At 45.2% G+C, this 681-nt stretch overlaps 1 non-coding gene across 1 annotated transcript; it reads left to right on the top strand.

The window, feature by feature from the left end:
* Nucleotides 1–360: 360 nt before the first annotated feature.
* On the top strand, nt 361–469 carry LOC113175696 (U6 spliceosomal RNA). Its single transcript, XR_003300001.1, has one exon. It is a non-coding gene; the product is annotated as a U6 spliceosomal RNA (small nuclear RNA).
* The last annotated feature ends 212 nt before the right edge of the window (nt 470–681 follow it).

Below are 681 nucleotides of genomic sequence, written 5' to 3'. Positions count from 1 at the left end.
ATGCCATGGGACTTCAGCTTCTTGAGGGAACAGGAAGAGTCTTCCATCCATGACTGCATGGGCAGGGACACCACTGCCAGGCAGGGAGGTGTGGAAAGGAGGAACTCACTCCATGGACTGAGATTTGGGTTCGTTACTGATTCATGTAAACATTTCTGTTTGGTGTGAGGGAAAGAGGTCTGGATGCTGAACCCGGCTAAGGGGAGCTATGCCAGTGGGTCAGGCAAAAGGGACTTTAGTCGGCAGCCTTATTCAGTGGCTCTTGTACTCCCCATAGGGTACGAGTTTACTAGGGAAATAGGAAGGAAGAGGCCAATTTCTTGAGCTGCATTTTTAAATGGACCCCCTCGTTCTGGGAAAGTGCTTGTTTTGGTAGCATAGACACTGGAAGTGGAAGGATCTAGGGAAGATGAGCATGGCCCCTGCACAAGGATGGCATCCACCTGTCCTGGAAGAGATAGAGGTGAGCATTCTGTTCCTGGCACTGGGAAGTAAGTCTCTAAGGGGTATCTAGTTTGTGATCTTTTATTCAAGTGTATAATCTGCTTGCCTCTATCTTTGGGAAATTACTTCTATTTAGTGCATTTAATTGCTGAAATTGCTGCGGATTTGCTGAATTAAAAAAAAATTCATCATGAAAAGATTGACAGTAAAATGTTTAGCAGGTGAAAATAATCTTCA

The sequence above is a fragment of the Urocitellus parryii genome, chromosome 12 (genome assembly GCF_045843805.1).
Source record: "Urocitellus parryii isolate mUroPar1 chromosome 12, mUroPar1.hap1, whole genome shotgun sequence".
NCBI classification, from domain to species: domain Eukaryota; kingdom Metazoa; phylum Chordata; class Mammalia; order Rodentia; family Sciuridae; genus Urocitellus; species Urocitellus parryii.
The sequence above is the reverse complement of the archived record's forward strand: the minus strand, read 5'-3'. Positions and strand labels throughout refer to the sequence as shown.